This window comes from Triturus cristatus, chromosome 2_1 (genome assembly GCF_964204655.1).
Source record: "Triturus cristatus chromosome 2_1, aTriCri1.1, whole genome shotgun sequence".
NCBI lineage: Eukaryota > Metazoa > Chordata > Amphibia > Caudata > Salamandridae > Triturus > Triturus cristatus.
Window position 1 is genome coordinate 1,157,585,811 of NC_140581.1, and position 19,639 is coordinate 1,157,605,449.

The 19,639-nt window shown below is 47.5% G+C and overlaps 1 protein-coding gene across 4 annotated transcripts in view; it reads left to right on the top strand.

Annotated features, from left to right (window-relative positions):
* TMOD1 (tropomodulin 1) overlaps nucleotides 1–19,639 on the top strand; it is a 497,118-nt gene that overhangs the window by 350,692 nt on the left and 126,787 nt on the right. The window lies entirely within an intron of this gene.

A 19,639-nucleotide genomic window follows, 5' to 3' on the forward strand; every position in this document is an offset into this window, starting at 1 on the left:
TGCCATTGGTTTACTTTTTTATTTTTCTATTTTTCACTTTTCTATTTCTCACTTTATTAACCTTTTACCTTTTTAAGAGCAACATTTTCATGGTATCTTAGTGCACCGAGACGTACGTTTTACGCGTCTTACAATTCCTTTGATTTTCGTGAAACCACACTCTGTACTAATATGGCCGACGCTACACATAGGCCGTTTTTTATTTTTATTTTCATGACACTGACGTAGCACGTAGCTGTTGGTAGCAGCCGAGCGGATTTTTATGCCGGCAGCAGTAACCAGGTGATTCCATTCAGACGCTTGGAGAGAAGTGATATTTTCGAGACGCGCACCGTAAGTAAATCCAGGCTAGGTTTTTTCATAACAAGAATGAAGTTAGACTCCAGGATGGCTTCACGCATCCTTTTAATTCACCCCACATTTTTTCAGGTACTTTTTCAACACATATCCACGGTGTTCTGGATTTCACCAGAGTTGAGTCTTTTTATGGGTTTGATACCAGATTGACAGCACGTTATCAGAAACTGTATTCTCCATTGTTAAGAAGCAGAAAGCTTGATATTGTCGGCGTCCTCGACGCTCGGTGAGTGCTTACCACTATTCGCTTCTGCACTGAGTCTAATTTATTGGTACTACATGGACACGATTAGATTATATTCATTTTTATTTTTATTTTTCAGGGCAGTATCATTTTGGTAGGAAAACAGTCCTGGGTTTAGACCCAGGTTTGCATCGGCGTTTTTAATAGGTAGGTATCGTTTTTTGAAGGGTACGGAGTACACTGATTTCTAACGTGTTGAGCACTTGGTGAGGCGGCATTCTTTGGTCCTTTGCTGGCTCGGGCTTTGACTTTCAGTGCACTAACTTCACTCCAGTGGCCAATTATCAACTTTCTATTGACTCATGTGGTAGCTTTCAATCCTCCTGGAAATTAATGGGCCTTAATTTACCAGTTTCATTATTTGAGTTTAGAATTAACAATTTTGGTTGTAGCAACTTTTTGAAAGTGATTAATTTTATTTGTAGATTGCCCCTGAAGAAGGGTGATGATACCACCCGAAATGCATTGGGATTGAAGCAAGAGTTTGATTTTACTGTTTTCGATTTATCACATGGACTTTTTGGAATTCATTTCATTTTTAACTTGGAACTTTTTCAGAAGCGCCAATAAAAAGAAGCATATCAAGAAGAACGAGATCACATTTGTTTTTCACCATTTGAAGATTGGAAATTGTACCTAAAGCATGTTGTTTATGCATTGTAGAGTTATTTCAGTTGTTATTCTCTATTAAGTAATTTAGGAGTGAATTAATTGTTAATGCACACTCACTTCTGAGTGTATTAGGTTGAGCAAATCCTGACTAGAACACATTGCTTTAGTTTTATTCTCTTTTAGAAAGTTGGCATTTTTTTACTTTAGCCATTTGGTGCCTGCTGCCTGTCTCTGATGCATGTCTGGGGAGGATGACAGCTGGACTTTGTGTATTCCCCCTAGACAGCCACACACATTGGGAGATTAGGCCTGACTTGATAGGAAGGAGAAGCTGGACCAAGTCTCACTCACACACGAATAAGCTGTGTCCTGTCCCCACACAAACAAATGATGGACAAAATGCTTCATAAATCATACATTCACCCCCGTCAAGAGATCTGGGTTAAATCCATCGTTCTTTTGCTCACCATGCCACCCCAGGTTTGATCCAGGCATATGCAAATCAGTCTTGACCCTGCTCCTCAGAGGGAACAGTCCAACACGAACTGCCAAGCCAGGTCCTATCTGGACCGGAAACAAGCATCCTGGGGTGGGTTTTGGGGTATTACCCCTCATCACCCAGGCTAGCTTGAATCCAGTGGCACAGTGAGCAAGAGACCCACATCTGGGCATACCCATTCCACACAAAGGGCTGCATACTCCCCTGTAGTGAGTCAGGAGCAATGGCAGGAAGGGAAATCTCTGTGAAATTCAAAGACATGTCTTTGAAGTCTCCCCTACTTTAAAAGTTCAACTGGGTATATGTACTGGATCTCAAACACTACCACTTCAGTACACTTCTGGGCCTGTGAAGACTCTGCCAGGAAGAAGGGCTGCTATGCTGCTGAAGGGACTGCCACTCTGCTGGACCGCTGCTTTGTTCAACTCCTGCTTTGCTGTGCTGACCTGCTGACCTGTTGCACTCCTGCCTGGGTGAGAGGGACTGGACCTGCATTACTTGAATCCAGAGTGACTCCAAGGGATAGATGGCTGGCCTTCTGATCTGAAGTTTCAGGGACATAAAAGACTTACAGTTTACCTGCTTCTGCACCTGGACTCTGCCATCTGTGAGTCTGCCCTGCCAAGTGGGTCCACCCCTGTCCTGGACCCTTGGAAGTAAGGCCTAAGGTGCTTGCGTCACCAAAATCCATGCATCCTCTGTTGAACTGGCGCATCAGCACCATTGCGTGGACCGGAACCAGTGCATCACTCCTGTTGCATAGATCAGAGCCGGCGCTGGGCTCTTGTTGCGTGACAAGAACCAGCACATTGCTTGTTCTGCTTGGATCGGCTCCAATGCATCACCTTCAGGTCCACTACTGCACAAGTCCCTGCATCTCAGTTGACAGCATCCTCAACTGTGATGACAAATCTCTGCATCACAGCTCTTCACTCATCATAAATGACGCATCATCGCTACTGCGCGGATCAGGACCGGTGCATTGCCCCCACTGCAAGGATCAGCACCAAGTGCCAATGCTTGAAACTTATGCTTTGTAGGCATTGCTATCAGTGTTGAAGGTGGTTACAAAGATCATGCGACCTTCAGTCTCAGTGTGTGTTTTGGGGGTGAGTAAATGTTTTCTTATAGGTATACCATGCTCTTGTTTTGGTTCTTTTTTTAATAACCGTGAGGGGTATCCCCTTTCAGCTAGGCAGAAAATCAGATTCTCAGAAGAAATCCTCCTTCTTGTAGCAATTTCTACGTACCCTAAGGAACTGACAATAGGTAAGGTTATTGCATAGTTCCCTGTGATGGTGGCTAGAGTGCATCAGAAGCGAATTCCTTTCGTTCAGTTTCCTGAATAACGATGTATACAGTATCCCATTCTCTGTTTTGATGGTCAGATCAAGGTGTCTTTGCCCTGTGGCTTCCATTTGCCCAGTCAGACTTCCCACTGAGTTGAGACTCACCTTCTGTAAATCTTACTCTGTAGGTGACTACCAAATGTCTGTCCCGATGAAGACCCCGGATGATATGTCTAATTAGGGGTTGAATCATCGACATTTCATAGGCCTGCCCATATCATTCACTGTTGGATACTCAAACTCAAATGCTCTGATCATTGTCTTTGTTATTGTTTTAGTCTTAAAGTCCATGAGTATTGGCCATTTGTACATACTGTAAATAGTTATCTATACTTTTTCCATTATTTGTTAAGGCTCACTGATTTCCACTTCTCACTGCGGCGTCACTTGGAGCACCTTTTGTTTGTCTACAGCATGATGATCAGTCTCTTGAATCCAATTGTTCAAATACAAAACAAAAACATCTGCATCTTTGGTTGAACGTGTTTCTTCAGTTGTTACAAATTTTTTTGATGTATTCTTTCATATATTTGAAATCCATGACTGAACCTCTTTTTGTCAAATCATTCTCAAAATTATTTCCTTGTAGAACACTTGTTTATCCATAGTTTAATTACCCTTGTTTGAATACAGGTTGCCCCATTCTTTTGCTACTTTCTAAGTGAAGCCTGACTGCCAGGGCCGGACTGCCCATAGTGGGCACTGGCAATCCCCCGGTGCCCGCACGGGTGGGGGCCGGTTTTGGGCCCCTGGGGGCCGTTTTTGTTACAGGGCCGTTTTTGCAGCATAGGTGCAAAATCGGCCCTGTAACAAAATCGGCCAAAAACCGGCCCTGGCAAAGAGCTCGGCGGCACCCCCACCCCCAGGGTGTGGGGGTGGGGGCTGAGCACTTTGCCAGGGTTGGTTTTGGTTCCCAGTCCGGCCCTGCTGACTGCTCAGTGCCATGCTACCAGAGAGTGAGCACAGGTTAATTTATGGTTTGCCTGCTTCTTACCCTGACTAGGATTGTGGTTGCTGCTTGACTAGGGGTCATATCCCAGTCAACCTACATCCCAATTTTTAACACAGTTCCACTTTTAAAATAGTAAGTCTTCTAAACAAAGTAGAACTGGCCAAAGGTCTCTCATATGACCGGGCCCAGTTGGAAAAAAATGTTCCCCTACTGTGATATTTGAGAACTAACTGGATTATAGACTTTTAAACGAAAACAGGAAGTGCATTGATAAATCCTCGTATTTTATTATAAAGCAGAGTGGCTTAGTTGCTAAACTGGTGACTGGGTACAGAAGAAGACTAGGAATTAATCTCAGCTTCGTTACTTCATTACATTATGTGCATAACTGCTGAGTGGACCTGTGTGATATGCAATACCCTTCAGTCAGTCCTGAAATTCGAGCCGGCAGACTTTCATTCTGGGAGTTGTAATTTCACTTTTTACATTAAATGTATGTGTTCAAAGACCCAGTATACAAAGTACTGTTGGTGTTGGCCAAAAAAGCCAGGAATAGATGAAGCTGTGTCACACATGACTCTGGGCACGATTGCTGCTATAATTGTGATGCCAGGAAAAAAATTGATTGTCCCAGCGCCTTATTTCCATTCCATAACTGCCCACGGTCACATGGTGGCAGCTGAAGGTGTTTCAGTTAGCAGCTGTTCCCATGTCACATACACTCTTTCTGACATTCCTGACATTTGTAACAAATGTCATGTTGCACGTTGGGTCACTTAAATGCATGCAAATGAGAAAAGTGAAACTGCAACACCTATTCATATAATGGGAAAGAAGAAACTACAAATCCCGGCTTGCAAAGGTAAATCAGGTAATGAGGCAAAACGAGCCTACTGGATTTCAAATTGGAAAAAACCCTACAAATATGAGGGTGCAAATAAAATACAAAGTAAAGAATCCCAGACTGTGAATTGTGGTTGATGTAAAACGTGCTTTGGCTGAAGGTGTCACACATAACACTGGGACTACTCGGCTGACCTGCAAATATTGGTGAGTGACAGCAGCTTCTGTAGTAGGGGATCTCTGTGTATAGTCATAATCTAGTGAATAGTCCCGCCCATGTGCGTGGACCCCGGAGCAATAAAAATATTTTTTTAAGTTGTCAAGCCATGCAGACCTGCATCTACACTTAAGAGAGGATTCAAAGACAGATAATGCAGCCTATATCCACAGGCTACACTGTCCAGTACTTCAACTAGAAAATTCCACCAACATCCACAAACAGCACTGCCTGCCCAGCTTTTTCCACAGAGAAAAACCTGCCTCTACCAGCAAACGCCTCTGGAATGATAGAGAGGGAGGAATGGACAGACAAGCCCCATAGGCTGCCATTATGTGGCTCAGAACAGGATACTGTGCCTTTAAGAAAACTTTCCAGAACTTTTCCAGTATCCCAGAATGCACAGCAGGTCCCTTTTACTTTCAGTTCTTTTTTCCGGCTCCTACTAGCAGGACCCTGGAGCATTGAGCTCTCCCTTTTCAAGGGTTTATTTGGATTTGTTCACTTTTCAAGTGCTTATTATGTACCTTGTTGCCTTCCTTCTTATGTGTGCTCTGTGTTGTCAACATGCCTGGCTTGTTTGACAAGTGCCCAGAGTGCGAGAGAAAGAAGGCTAAGTCGGACCCACACAGGGTGTGTATCGTCTGCCTTCCCCAGTCCCATGTTCCAGAGGAGTGTGACATTTGCCAATCTTTCTCAGCCAGGACCCTGAGAGAAAGGATGAAGATCAGGCTCCAAGGCCTGGAGGACAGAAGGCTGAGGGCACAAGGTGGGTCAGGACGGGCTGATTCTGCCCATCCTGAGGCCCCTGGGGGGCTCTCCGGGGGCAGGAAGCCCAGCAAACGTCCCCATTCTCCGTCGATTGCGTCGACTACGGCGTCGAGGGGGATGGCTGCAGTCTGTTCACCGTCTCCCCAGGGCTCTGGGGAGAAACGGCGTCGACGCTCGACGTCGAGGGAGCTGAGCAGTCCGCCGTCGACGACATCATCATCTTCGTTGACACCGTCGACTTCCCCGTCGAATCATCGGCGTCGAGAACAGTCCCGGCGTAGGCGCGAGGCGAGTTCGCCGTTCGCCGTCGGCAAAGAGGACCTGTCACAGGCGTTCGCCGTCGAGGAGGCGTTCGCCGTCGAGGAGGCGTTCATCGACACCGAGGCAGCGCAGGAGGAGTCTTGACGCCAGGAGTCCCTCGGGGTCACAAAAGAAGAGATCGGAGTCACCGGGCTCGGTGTATTCAGTGGTGTATACACCTCCTAAGCCTAGGTCGCCACCCTTTCCTCCTTTGCCAAGGGAGCCCTCACCACGGATCCCTACGCCACCGCCTCCACCTCCTCCTCCTCCTCCTCCTCCTCATACCATTCCGCCTCACACACCGTCGGGCCCACCTGTGGCCCCGCCACGGTCGGTGTCGTTGCCTAGGTATCCGACGCCGCCGAAGAGAACTCCGAGGCCGCGGCACCAGGTTAAGCCACCGTCGCCTGCGAGGCTGGCTGAACGGCCGAAGCCAAACAGATCACGCTCCCGCTCCGGACGGAGAGGAAGATCACAGAGCCGTGGACGATCGTCATCGACATCTGGGCGACGCCGCAGGAGGCACAGAGCCAGATCCCGCACCCAATCGTCTGCCAGGGACTACTCGCCGACGCTGTCGGACTCGCCAGGGACGAGGGTATCGCCTGTCGACGATATAGTCTCCTTCCAGGAGGTGCTACAGAGGGGTATGGCCAAGCTAGGGATCACGGTGACAGTGCCAACACCTACGACGTCCGTGATCTTCGAGACGCTGCACAAGAAGCACCTGCCTCGCCCCCTGCTGCCACTAGTGCCAGGATTGGTAGAGCCCGCTACGGAGTTGTTCCTCACTCCGGCGGTGACGAAACCAGCCCCCTCAAGGCTCCTGAAGAAGTATCGGGCGCCGGAATCGGACCCGACCTTTCTGAGGATGGACCCGAAACCAGACTCGGTCATTGTGACGGCGGCAAGGAAGCAGCATGCTACCACTCCTTCCTCGACAGTACCGCCTGATAAGGATAGCCGTTGGCTAGACTCGGCGGGCAGAAAGGTCTGTGGGACGGCTTCTACCACCATGAAGGCGGCAAGTGCCGGGGCTCTGTTGGGGCGCTACGACCGTGCCCTATGGGAGTCTCTCCAGCAGTACGCGGAGCTGCTGCCTCGCGACAAGAAGGAGGATTTTCTAGAGACTTTGCGTGAGGGGATGCTGGTGTCAAATCAGATTATCAGCGCGGCGGCAGATGTGTCTCTATTAGCGGCACATGGATATTGTCATGGCATCAACCAACGGCGTCACGCTTGGCTTCGCCTTACCTCACTCAAACCGGAGGCACAACAAAGAGTGGCCAACCTGCCTTTCTCGGGGGAAACCCTGTTCGGCAAGCATGCGGACGACGAAATGGCCCGCATGAAGACGGAGGCAGAGACCCTGACGGCTGTCGGGTTAGAGAAGCCTGAGAAGAAAAAGCGCCCGTTCCAGAGACGGTTCGGGGCTGCAGGCAGAGGGCGTGGGCAGGCCTCGGGACAGCAGCAACAACAGCAGCAGCAGTTCCGGAAACCCTTCCAGAAGCGCCAGAAGGGTAGAGGAGGCCAGCAGTCCGCTACAGCGACCAAGGGCCCGGCTGGGTCTCGGCCCTGAGCGATTACTTCCCCTGCAGCCGTTACCCACTCCAGTGGGGGGAAGCGTTCAATTTTTTCTGGCAGAGTGGAGAAAAATTACTCAGGACAAGTGGGTGCTGAATGTTGTTTGCAATGGATACAGTCTTCGGTTCATCAGCCCGCCTCCAGCGATTCCGCCGGTAAGCTCACAGTATCAACTGCGAGAGCTCCAGGCGGAGGCAGACATCCTGTTGAGGGAAAAGGCGGTGGAAGACGTACCTCTGTCTCAAAGGGGAAGAGGTCTGTACTCTCGGTTCTTCCTGGTTCGCAAGAAGGACAAGAACGAGTTCAGGCCCATTCTGGATTTGCGGCAAGCAAACAAATGGATTCGCAGAGAGAAATTCCGCATGCTATCGTTGCATCAGATTTACCCTCAGCTGCAACGGGGAGACTGGCTATGTGCCATAGACCTACAGGATGCGTACTTCCATGTGCCCATTGCACAGAAGCACAGGAAGTTCCTGCGATTCCAAGTCGGCGCCAATCATTATCAATACACAGTACTGCCATTTGGGCTAAAGTCTGCGCCCAGGACCTTCTCGAAGTGCATGGCAGTGGTAGCTGCACACCTGCGGAGGAACAAGGTGTTTGTCTACCCGTACCTGGACGATTGGTTGATCAAGGCCTTCTCCTTCTCGGAAGCACAAGCGCACTTCCAGAAGACGTGCGTTCTCTTGAACAAGCTGGGGTTGCACGTCAACATGTCCAAGTCTGTCCCGACTCCGGTCCACTGCATACAGTACTTGGGGGCCTCCATCAATACGCTGTCAGCAAGGGTGTCGCCTTCGGAGGAGAGACGGTTATCACTTCTTCGGAAGGCTCAGGCTCTTATGACCGCTCCATCGACGACAGTGAGGAAGGTGTCTTCGCTGCTGGGATCGATGGCCTCATGTATCTTCCTCACGCCTCACGCACGGCTGCACATGAGACCACTGCAGGAGTGCTTGGAGGATCAGTGGGATCAGAGGACAGGTTCTTGGGACGACAAGATACGGCTGTCTCTGCATGCTCTTCAGTCGCTGAAGTGGTGGTGTTCGGCGGAAAATCTCCTCAGGGGGGTTCCCTTCCACAAGGACATTCCCACGACGAGTATCGTGACGGATGCGTCTCTCCAAGGCTGGGGAGCGCATTCTGGAGACTTACAGATACAAGGAAAGTGGTCCCCGTTGGAGTCGATGTACCACATAAATTTCCTGGAACTCAGAGCCGTTTACTTGGCATTGAAGGCCTTCCATCCGTCCTTCCAGACCAACTCGCTGCTTGTACAGACGGACAATACAACCACGACGTATTACATCAACAAGCAGGGGGGGTCGAGATAACGCACTCTGTCGCAGGAGGCGCAGTCGATCTGGCACTGGCTTCTGGCCCGAGGACTGACGATTACGGCTACGCATCTGCCAGGTGTGCAGAATGTTCAGGCGGACGCACTGAGCAGACTGATTCAGGAAAACCATGAATGGGTCATAAACGACGAAGTACTAGGGGACGTCTTCGCAAGGTGGGGGACTCCAGACGTAGATCTGTTCGCCACCGCCGAAAACAGCAAATGCGAGACTTCGCATCCAGGTACTACCAGCGGGGGACGCTGGGGAATGCGCTATGGATCGACTAGTCGAACAGCTTTCTGTACGCTTTTCCACCCATTCCCCTGATTCCGGCGGTGCTCATCAAGCTGTCCCAGTCCGGGGCGCGGATGATCCTGATTGCCCCGGAATGGCCCAGACAGTGGTGATTCACGGACCTGCTTCACTGGTCTCTCCTTCCTCACATTCGGCTGCCGTGCAGGCCGGACCTTCTCACGAAGTTCGGGGGGCAGATGGTGCACCCCAACCTCCCGTCTTTGAGTTTGGCGGCATGGATCCTGAGATAGTGCAATATGGCCATTTGAATCTACCAAATCAAGGATTTTTTGGAAGGCTTGAAGAAAGTGTTCCCTCCTGGCAGACTTCCCTCGCCTTCATGGGAATTGAATGTGGTGCTGTCCAGATTGATGAAGGAGCCTTTTGAACCTATTCACAAGTCTTCGTTGCAGTACCTGTCTTGGAAGGCGGCGTTCCTAGTGGCCATTACATCGGCCCGCAGGGTGAGTGAACTTCAGGCGTTGTGTTGCCAAGAACCTTATACGGTATTTCATGCTGCTAAGGTTGTTATGCGTACTCACCCTAAATTTCTTCCTAAGGTTATATCTGATTTTCATGTCAACCAGACCATAACTTTACCTAAGTTTTTTCAGAATCCCTCTTCTCCAGCGGAAAGGTCTCTACATTCCCTGGACGTTAGGAGGGTGTTGAAGTTTTATCTTGATAAGACCAAAGATATTCATAGGTCAGACCAATTGTTTATCAATTATGGATCAGTCAGGACCGGTCTTGCTACCTCCAAACAGTCCATCTCTCGGTGGATTGTGTCCTGTATACAATTGTGTTACCAAAAGGCTAATAAGACCTTAGGGGGTAAACCTAAGGCTCATTCCACCAGGGGCAAAGCTGCCACGACTGCTTTGCTGCGTAATGTTCCGATTGCAGAAATCTGCAAGGCGGCCACTTGGAGGTCGGTCCATACCTTTGCTGAGCATTACTGTCTGGACACGGATGCCAGGGCAGATGCTCAGGTTGGGCAGGCTTCGCTGCGAAATTTTTTCACACAGTAGTGGTATTATTTTGTAGTCTTCTCCACCGCCGTTTTGGTGTGGGGATGGGCTTGCCATTCTATTCACTAGATTATGACTATACACAGAGATCCCCTACTACAGAAGGAGTAGTTTCTTTTCTGTAACTCCAGTTCTGTAGTAGGGGTATCTCTGGTATAGTCATAAGCGCCCGCCCTCCGCCCCGGTGGAGAGATAAATGTTAATGTAAGGAATGCTACAGGTCTGGCGTGTTACGCCTTCAAAAAGAACTGAAAGTAAAAGGGACCTGCTGTGCATTCTGGGATACTGGAAAAGTTCTGGAAAGTTTTCTTAAAGGCACAGTATCCTGTTCTGAGCCACATAATGGCAGCCTATGGGGCTTGTCTGTCCATTCCTCCCTCTCTATCATTCCAGAGGCTTTTGCTGGTAGAGGCAGGTTTTTCTCTGTGGAAAAAGCTGGGCACGCAGTGCTGTTTGTGGATGTTGGTGGAATTTTCTAGTTGAAGTACTGGACAGTGTAGCCTGTGGATATAGGCTGCATTATCTGTCTTTGAATCCTCTCTTAAGTGTAGATGCAGGTCTGAATGGCTTGACAATTTAAGAGATTATTTTTATTGCTCCGGGGTCCACGCACATGGGCGGGACTATTCACTAGATTATGACTATAACAGAGATACCCCTACTACAGAACTGGAGTTACAGAAAAGAAACTACTCCTTCTCCATCATAAGGCTTCCCATCTTTGAGATTCAGCTGCACCCGTGGTCAGCATTACCTGCACATTACCTTGGAACTGCAGAGCAGTGGCGTGTTCCTTAACATGGCAATTTGCAATTAAGAAGACATAGCCCACGTTTCTCAAATCGCAGTTTCAGTATAGGGTGTGACACTTTTGGCCTATCGTTACCCTAAAGTGGTTTTGTCATGAAGCTTGCCAGTTTCTTTAAAAAGTGGCTTATTATTTTTAAAATTGTTCAAACTGACAACACTAACCACCGAAATAAACATGCATAAAAAGGTAGCCCTATTTAATAAAACAAAAAAAACTCTCAAATTACATTTGTACCCCTAAAAACGTTAAATAAGAATACATATCATTAAAACACTATCAACTGAACCCTCCAATAAACTCCATAACCCAAGAAATAAATAAAATAATTGCAAACCCCAAAATAAATGTTTACATAAAAAATAAGGCATATTAAAATCTAATTTCAACAAATAAAAGTAAATTATTACATTTTTCAAATACATTTAAATAAATCACCTACCATCCTAATATCCAAATAAACCACAACCCATCGAAATAGAAATAAATAAATGCGACAACCATACAATAACATAACAAATAATTGAAGATATATTTAAAAAAAAATCATATTCTATTAATACACAATCAATATACAACCTTAAAACTAACTATAGCAAATACAACTGTAGTTTAGTAAACAATATTTCAAATATTCTTTCAATACATACAAAAATGACATTCCTTCCATCAATATTATATCTCACATTTTTGAATTCACAGTCATAATAGTCTGGCCATGATATTATGGTTGAATGAAACTCGATATTCAGGTACCATACTACTGCCTTCATTGGGCAGAACATATTCACAGGTTCACAGGGGGGCTCTGAGTTAGAGAAGGTTGGTATATTCACAGTATCACCACAATTTTGTAATTACCTCAACTGGTAAACATGATAGTACAGCAAATTTAGCATTACTTCGGAACAAATGTGCAAAAGTTGGGATTCCACATGTTTTCCAGCATTTAAAGTTACAAAGTTAGCACCAGCGTTCTGCTGTTGCTAACAGGCATGACTTTCCCGTGCTCTAAGTGGCATTATCACATTTTACAATGCAATAATTCCACATGACTTTAAATTATAATATCATTTTAAATGGATGGAAATACGACCATCACATATTTAACAAAATTTGTATTACTCTCTCAGTCTTCTGTAAACGAGGGCCTGTGTGCGAACTTTGTCTTCATGTGAAGACAATCAGAGCAGATTAGCCGCCAGTGTGGGGCCGATTAAGCATTGCATACTGCAGGGGTCCTGGAATTACAAGAGTCAATAATTCCTCCCCTGGATTGTGCTGTTACAAGTGCGAGTCACCGAAATAATGACTAACCATGCAGACCCAGGACTACCATATCCTTTTCAACATGGCTATCCTTGATTCAAGGGACTATTCTGCTAGCATTTACGACCTCTTCTGAGCCGTTGGTAAATGGGGGATAGGGCTGATGCGTCCGGGAGAAGGGGATCAGGAGGCTGTGGACATGGATATCACTGGCATGCTCCTTGTGACCTCTGGCACTGCCTTCGTGATCCCTGGCCTCAGAGGTGGCAAAGGCAATGCCAAGAACAGAAGGTAAATGGTGCTGTAATGTTCACTATTTCGTTTCTGCAGCTAAGGCTGCAAATTAGCTCAGTTAAATTAGTATACAGCAGTGTAGTGTAGTGTATACTCTGCTGAATACATTTAAAAAATGATATAAAAATACACATTTTGAAACAAGATGTTGTTATGAGCCCCAATGTACCCCAATAGAGGCCTAGGTAGCTACAGGACCTTTTACCTACATTCGTTATACCTTGCTCCTCATAACAGTTCTGGCGCTGACCATTTACCTAGTTATGTGCTGAATAAATGTTGATCAGTTTTCTCCGAAACTAGCCTCATTTATTATGCATGAGGATTCCTAGAATGATATCTTAATCCCCTGCCAAGGACGTTCACAGGAGGATTACCATCTTCTGTATAATAACTCTGTACAAAAGTCACCGCTAACGTCATCCTTGGACGACAGGTCCACTATACATAATGGCAAGCCCTTACATATCTAGGTAGAACCCCTGATTGACTGTATTTGTGGGTATAAAAGAACCACAGTGTCACTGGGGAACTAGAGGAGAAGCTTTCACGCTGACACTAGATGCTGAGGTCCTGGCCTGCAGAAGGTCCAGTACTCAGTGGTCTGACATCCCTTGCGGGGTGTCTAACTCGATGGCCAAGACGGGGTCCTTCGTTCTCTCCTATCAGGTAATGGGTTGGCTCTTTCCTAGGGTATTCTTGGCTTTACACCTGCATATATGCTAGGTACTCTTAGGGACCGATTATGAACTCGTCTGGAAAGCATTCCTACCGAATTGGTCTCTGAATGCTTCCCGGACGACTCGGATCGGGTGAGTCTAAGCGAGCGATTTGGATGTATCCGGATGCTTGAGGATACCATTCGGCGGGACTCCCATTGACTTTTCAATGGGAGCCTGTGTTCCGAAGAAGAACACAGGCTCCCATTGGAGTAAGGGGTGGCTGGAGAAAACCTTGCACCCTGTGGCAGGCACCCCACTGTGCCTGCCACACTCTACATTGTCGGAAAGACAGATTCTGGCAGCTGATTCGTTCTAGAGAAACCGATTTAGAACGGCTGTTCGAATGGGTCATGGTAATGGCTCGCTCGGAAAATGAGCCCATAGAGCTGTATGATTCGGCTCCGAAAGACTCGACCTAGCCGAATGCCTAGCGGAACCGATTCGAACAGCCGTACCAGTTTATGGGCATTGTAATCAGTCGTTGGGAACTGTGCACGATTCGTTCGGCAACAAGAGTTCCGAATCAGATTTGGCAAACCTGAATCCGATTTGGAGCCTCGACCCCTTAGATAGCGTTGCATCATAGGAGTACGCTTGATTACTGCCAGGTATCGGTATTCAGACAGAATATTGAGTTGAAAATTTCGACTTACACAAATATCGAGTTGAAAATATCGTGACACAGAAATATCGACAGCAAGAATATTGTGGTCACGAATATCGAATTTAAGGTAAGAAATATCGTTTGCAAAAATTTAGTTGTTTGAAATATCGATTTTTTTAACTACTGTTATGTATTTTAGTATATATTTTAAATGTATGTGATGTATTTATTTTGTATTGTTTATGTTTTTTAATATATGTTACATTTTGAGAACCTGACTTTTGGATACAATATTCTTTTGGCTGAAAGAGATTAGCCACCTGAGTTCATCATGGATTGCCCAAAGGGGGACGAGGTAATTTTACCAGCTTTCTCCAACCTTGTTCCAGAGTCGCTCAAACATACATACGCGCAGGAGTGGGCATTAGTGCTAGCTCCCCCACTTTACTGCAATCATGTAGGGTGGGATTCTGAGTCACCTCACCATGAAATCCCAGTTAAAACTACTCCTATACCACAGAAGCAGTATCCAATAAAACAAGAGGCAAATAAACAAGTCAGGGAGATCTTAGATCAGCTTGAATAGGTGTAATTGAGAATTGCACCTCCCCTATGAATAATCCCTTTGTTTCCTGTAATGAAATCCGACAATTAATACCGTCTACAGGTATTAAATACATGCACAAAGACATTTGCGGTACAGAATGCACACAGTGCTGCATTAATGAATAACATTGTGCGGAAAAAATACAAAACAGCATTAGATATCTCAAATGGATTTTTCTGCCAAAATATAGTGCCTGAAAGCAGACATTTGACAGTATTTTCAGCACTCGGTTCTCAGCGCCAATTCTGCAGACTTCCCCAAAGGTATAAAAATAGCCCCGGGTTATTCTCAGCAAGATTAACACAGTTACTTGTGATGAGAAGGCATTGTCCTATGTAGATCATATTTATCTGACGGACGATAAATTATTGGATCACTTGTACAGAGTAAACAACATAATATTGGGGTTCGCCGCTGTGGGCTACAAATTTAACTTTAAAAAATCAAAAATTGGCCACTTCAATGTCCTATTTTTGGTATATGAGTTATCAAGTGAAGGGAAAAGCCTACTCCAAACTCATTTTCACATGTGTAAACACCACGAACTTGGTGATCCGTGGAATCGCGGGTCAATCTGCGAACACTTACCTAACCTTCAATGAAGGCAAAACTGTACCCATTGCATACAAATCTCATTTGTACACAAACGCTGAAATGCACTTTGCATCAACTGAAAAGATACTGACAGCAGTACAGACTGATGTAGTGAGAGAAAGGGCACTATCTCAGTGGAAATAAATAATTGTTGTGACTCCAGTACCAACTTTAGAGGCTGTTACGAAAGCAAGCATCCCTAATGCAAAAGCACTGCATCCAAGATGGATACAGTAGGCTACTTCTCTCACTGCAACAGATGTAGACTACAAGTTTGACTCTACATTAAAAACACAAGCGTTCCTGCAGTACGAACAAGAATATCCTCTTCCAAATGAAATAATGCTTCTAGATCAATATGAATACATAATTTACACGGACGGATCTGCTCAGCCAGCCGTAGGAAGTAAACAGCAATACAGCACTGCATGTGCGATTGTAAAAGGACGTATGTGGGCCAGCAAGTTCTGTCCTCGCAATACTCAGACGCAGTATCTAGGAGATTGCACGGCATAGCTGGCAGAACTAAAAGCCCTAGTACTGGCACTAAAAAATACAGCAAGCCTTTTTTAAACTCTGCCACTTGTTCCCAAAGCAACTTGTGCTTTATTGTGCAACCTTTTGAATCTCTAAACCCATTCTGACCCCAGTAGTGGAGGTATTCATTGTAAGACTGGACATAGTAGAACGAATCGCACACGATGAGTGTGGGGAATTCATAGAGACCTGTCTGCCTCCTACAATGCCCTAATGAGAGACGCATCAAGAGTGCACCAGCCAACACCACAACAGTCCTTGCGAACAGTCCTTGCGGGCACTGCATCGGCAGGTGCAGGAGTGGTGAGTGGCGGGCTCACGTGATTCATACACTGAGTCATCAATGTATTGGCCTGCCCATTTATTTTTCTAGGGGTTACATTGTCCAGGTGCCACAGCAGCTTCACTGTCGCTGCGGGTGTGGTGGAGTGACAGCAGCAGGGAGGAGGGTGGGCTGTCTATACACATATGTTTAAAGTGTGCATGTTTTTTTGGCCGACCGTTTTGACTTGGAATTCACAAAATCGAAACAGCCCATGAACTCAGAGGATTTGGAACAGAAGCAAGGCTACGTGAGCGGTAGCTGCATTTTCTGTGAACGAGCGAATCTGCACACTCACAGCACAATCCATGATCTGCTGCATTGTGTGCAAATGTTAACAAAAATATTTCAAGTGCAAATTGTTTAAAAGTTATTAAAACATTTCTACACAGCGCACGGGTTGCAATGCCTGCCAGGCACATCACAGATAAAAACAAAATATATTTAACTGCATGGCACCCGTTGGTAAGGAGAGGACTTGTAGTTTGCCTGGCTCGAGTGGCTTACTGGTTTCCTCTTAGTTAAAACAGTATGTTTTGTCCTTTACTACTTCGCTCATGAGACAAGTACACTGGAGGGGGTGTTGGGTGGGTGGGGGTGTTTAATGTGCTGAAAACTAACCTGTTGTGCCAAGCTTTGCACCCAGACTGTACACTGCTTGCTGTCTCACTCTGCAGTCAGTAGCACCTGGCATCTACAAGGAGAGGGGGGCGGGTAAGTGCAAAAAAAATAATAAGATCTTACCTGGTGAACGCGATGTCCTCTGCTATGGACCTCCACAGAAACAGGTAACTGGAGCCTTGAATTAATTTGACCAAACAAGATGCTGCTCTTGTGCTGTGAGAGCAACGCCCTGATTAGAGGGAGGGACCTCACTCGGCGCTCCACAGCTCCCTGTAGTCCTGCAATGCCTGAAGTGCCATCTAGCGGCCATGTATTTTCACCGCAACCGGCCCTGAGTGCCTGGAGGAGAGGCTTCGCATACCGGCGGTTTTTAAAATTAGAAAAAAAAACAGTTGCTGCAAATGGCAAAGTCACCGGCCATGAGTAACAGCTCCTCAAAGCCCCTCTCACTTTGCTTAGTTGCACATACTCCAGAGGGTAGCCTCCCCTCTCAGCAAGTGAGTGATGCACGTCCCACAGCTGAGGAAAGCTGCCACGACCTCAGAGTAGAGGTGGATGCAGCGCCACCTAGGGGGCATGTGCTGCCAGTGCCACCACTGGATAAGAAGAGTAATTTGTGTCTCGGCAAGGCCTTTGAGCTGCCTATTCTTTTGAAGGAGAAGGACTGCGAACCACTGCAGAGACATAGCCCCAAGAAGCACAAAGCAACCCCAGCCAAGGAAGCTGCCAAGAGTACAGTGAAGCCAAGGGCAGCCAAGCCTAAGAAAGCAGTGCCCAAAGAAGAAGATAAGAAGCACAGCAGCAAAGAACGGTGCTTACCCCCACAAGGCCCTGAGTTCCTTTACTCCCTGAGAAGGCTGATTGTGCATTGGCCAGAGAGCGGAGGCCACATGGGGAGCAGGCACGCACCCCGAGCGCCTATCAGCCACCACCGCAAGCGAGAAGAGAGTGAAGCAAGCCCCCTAGTGGTGAAAAGCCACCATTGCAAGAGAGAAAAACAGGCATGCAAGGTGACAGCAGGGGCACCCACAGAGAAACTATTAGCCCCACCACTGTATGATGGGGCACCCGCTAACAAGAACGCATCCTGCGTAAGGTGAGAGACCGAGATCATGAGATCAGAGCTGCACAGAGGGCCGCACCTAAAAATCGGACAGCGCGGGCAGGAGCTCTTGAGAACGAGAAGTAAAGTTGAATGACAGAGGTAGCACCAGCTGGCCACCCCAGCAACGAATGGCCACCATTGGCTCATCCGTGCGAATGTGAAATGGAGTAACCGACCCTACCAAGCACGCCTGAACTTCAACAGGACCAATCACCACAACGGTGCAGCCTCGAGGCTCAAGCACTACACCCTTGAGTGGAGGTGAAAAGAAGATGACCCTCCTCCGAGAAAGTGGAGCACCAAGAAGATCCCTGAGGAAGGGACCGTAACTGTGAGAATTCAGTGAAGAGAGGAGAGGCAAGTCCTACCAATAGGAAAGACCTGCGACAGGTCCACTGCAAAGAATAGACACAGTGCTATGAACCAGACACAACCAGTGAGATGTCCATGTGGAGCAAGCATACGACATGTGGCATGACGCCACATCACTGTGAGGAACCTGGTCAGAAGTAGAGAAGAGCGTGACATGACGCCATATTGCAAAGGATTTGTAGAGGAGAAGAGAGTGGCAGGATGCCACAGTGTGAAGGAGAAGAGGAGAGAAAGGTATGTGACAGACCTGTCACACAGAAGATCTCGACGACCACAGGCGTGCAGGAGAAAGGGAGAAGAGCGACAAGACCGAGGACTTGTGTCACTATCGGAGAGGGCATCCATCAATGCAAGCCAGGCACTGGGGTGCAGCGACATCACTGGCGGCAGCTCAGCGGGAGTACTGAATGTAAGCTGCCTGCATGCGCGAATGGTGTATCTGCCCCATGTTTCACAGTGCAACCGTCCAGCCACCTGTCACCGGCTGCTTGACATAGATGGCACCCTTCCTAGCAACTGCACATGCCAAAGTAGAAGAACTGCAAGCGGCTACGGAGTCCCTCCAGTCATCCTCACTCCAAGCAAGACATCACCACATGTAGCCCAAGTTGTTAGATGTTAAAATTGTGACCGTTACCAGGTGCATCACCAGAACCACCTAAGGAGCACTGCACCCCCAGAGTGAAGCCGAACGCCTGCAAAACATCGGGAGACCAATGAGGCATTCCTGGCGCCATGGGAGACTCATCACCCAGAGACCATCTGTTAGACCCCATGTACACCTGAGTCCTGCAGAGGAGAGCTCACCCAACTATTGCATCTCCTACCCTTGGGATTGCACTAGTGATGCGGATGTGGCTCTATTGGGAGTTCCACAGCAACTCCTTCGCTTAGCCTAAGTGAGGCCCTGCACTGCCCACACAGTCCCCTGGTAGCCAAGGGGCAAGGGTCTCAACGGAAGTCCTATGTGAGGGGTCCCGGCATGAGAGATGAGTCTGAAGCTGCTCCAAGGACAGGTACCGGGAGGCACCGAGGCCTCAGAGGGAGACGTCCTACTACTGCACTGTCGTCCCCGTCTTGGCGGGTTTGCCTTTCATGAAGCCAGGGCACCTCTAAAGAAACCTCTGAGGCACAGTCCTTCAACATTCTAGATGCACCCCCAAAGTGCACTATGTAAATAGACTCTTACACAGTGAGACAAGGCGGGACCGAACAACATCACCCAGGTGAACTGTAACCCCACAGACATGTGATTGCGAGATCCGGACTCTATCCACACCGCATTTCGGTCCCAGGGTCATCTGGTTAAACTCTGGATGCATGCTGTGAGGCCAGATGCTTCCAGCTTCACCTGTCCACTCATCACGTCCTACGGACTGCCTGAA